This window comes from Centroberyx gerrardi, chromosome 24, assembly GCF_048128805.1.
Source record: "Centroberyx gerrardi isolate f3 chromosome 24, fCenGer3.hap1.cur.20231027, whole genome shotgun sequence".
NCBI lineage: Eukaryota > Metazoa > Chordata > Actinopteri > Beryciformes > Berycidae > Centroberyx > Centroberyx gerrardi.
Window position 1 is genome coordinate 24038696 of NC_136020.1, and position 2563 is coordinate 24041258.

Genomic DNA, 2563 nt, shown 5'->3' on the forward strand with positions numbered 1-2563 from the left:
CCCCTCACCTCTGACCGCTGACCTCTAGAAAGCCTGAACTGTGACCTCATAACCTGACTTCTCGGGTCGGCCGTCTCGTTGACTAGAATATCTTAGAAGTGACTGAATCTTTTGACCTTTTGACCGATGTGGAGCCCAGCTCACTCTGAGCGACCTCAGTGACATTTGGCTCATCGGCTCTTGATCAACTTCATGTTCTGCAGAAGAAGACTGGGAGCAGTTTAACTCTTTGTCCAGTATTTAGTTTGTATGAAATGTAACAGAATTACAAGTAGGAAACTCGGTCCAGATTTCTCAGCCTCAAAGTTCAGCTCCTCACAGCTTCGCTGTTAACATGTTTATGAACCTCAAAATACACTGAAGTTCCATTTTCCGCATTGTGTGACCTTAAATCTATCAAAGCACCGGCGTGGTAAATAGTTAAACATATAAATTTGAAGTGTAAATTTGCATGTACAGTTACTAAGCTATGCTAACTAGCTAGCTGATGTTGCCAAATATCATTGACATAACATCAGCTGCTGCATGGGGAACAGGATTTTACATTGGCCAAAGAAAATCTCGCGGGCGTCCGTGTTTCTTCCCTGGTTCTTCCCTGGAATTGCGACCTAATTTCCGACTTCCGACTATCGAATGGAACTCAGGATTCGTGCACCATGTTGTTTTAGAGATGAGCTAAGCTAGCTTGTGCCGTCCGTGAACCACACGGTGCGCTAAAGCGTTAGCATGCTGCTGGACACACAGAGGTCTGCTGCCAGTCGCGTCTTCAGGCTAAAGGAAGTTGATCAAAGAGCCGAGAGACTCTTAATTTAATGAGATGTTTCCTTTTCCTTGTGCCATTCTGCATCCCCAGATGATCTGAACTGGATGTTTGCTGGAAGAGAGTTTACACTTTGACAACAGGAGGTTAGCGGAGGCAGATCTGGAAGTGTTGCACTGCTCAGAGGACGTTTCTGTCCTTTCAGAAAGTTATTGTGACTTAGCAACTTTTCAAATATCACTCATGAAGGATTTGTGTTTATTTTGAGTTCATACTGACTCATCATTTAGAATTTATGAATAACAAGTAATAATAACGTGGTGATGATTTTGAGTTTATAATAGCTTGGAAATGATTTTGAGTTCCTTATGATTTGACAATGAATCGAATTTCAAGGTAGTTGTGTTGGAATTCATAATGACTTGTCAATGAGTTTGACTTTGTGGTGATGTTGTGTGTTTCAGGGAGAGCTGCAGCAGAGCTCCAACTGGAAACCTCTGGTTTCTAACCTGCGTATCGAGGGCTGACTGTACATGGTGCTATCTCTTTAAAGCCATCTGTACAGAAAACACCTTTCCCCTTCCCCGTCACTCTAACGTTACGTTAACCTTACGCTGAAACCTTAAATCCCTACGGTAATCCCTTACCTTAAAGCTCTATGTGATAACTCCTCTGGTCAGAATTCACAACATCACTCTGTCGTTTTTACTGCCGTCGCACTTTTGATGACATCAGACAACAGAGACAAAGCAGCGTGAGCTTATTGATCAGTAAACTCTCCTGACACTGCAGGCTGCTGGGATCAAACTGTTTGTTCCACAGAACTTGAATGGATAGAACGGTCTTTTCACTGTTTTCTATGGTATTTAGGCAAGTACACCAAAAAAATGGCGTCTATGGTTAGTTGCTACGGTGAGTTTGGGCATTAAGGCCGTTAAGTGTGTCACACCGGCTGCCACACAGTGTGAGTGCGTTAGCTTTGTAATGTTACAAGACGAACGTTAAATGAATAAAATGTGACGACTTACCAACAGTAATATAGAGCGATTAAACCCAATCAGTCCAAAAATCCTTCAGGAGCCCCGCCCCCCCGCTGACAGCAAAGCGATGGAGACAGCGCAACGCCAGTTTTCCACTGCTTGGTCCTCGCTGCGACTCGCCGTAAGTCGGTTTATACGGAAGCGAGGCCAACAGTACCAAGGAGGTTTTATATTATGGAACGGTTCACATAAAAATGGCCGCCGCTCAGACCAGACGTGTTGATTTGAATGGGAGGGACCGTTCTATCCATTCAAATTCTGTGGTTTGTTCACAGAAACTCTCACAATACTGAGAGATGGTTGGGATAAAACGCTGCGTCTGCCGCTGGAGAATACTCACAGAAGCTAACGAGCTAATATATAGCTATGATGCTAACTTTACTTTTACCACTAAAAAGTCATCACATAGAGCTTTAACTCTAATGTTAGACACTGAAGCGCTGGACGGACAGAAAGCGTCAGATGGGAGCGTCAAACAAACAAACGCACCTGTTGTTCTCAGCGGCTGCAGGCGAACGGGAGGCGTTCCCCAGCTTCAGCTCAGAACTCGCTTCAGCTTCGGAGCGTCGGCGCAGGAAACAGACCGCCAAAACACAGAGTTTACTGCAGGAGCGTCCGGGGCGTCCTGGTGGCGCGGCGGTCTACCATGTATAAACGCTAAGTCCTGGGTTCAAATCTGGACCAGAACCTTTGTCACACGTCATCCCCCCAACATGATTTCACACAAATACGTGAAAGAACACGAACTCTGAAACGGCGATTT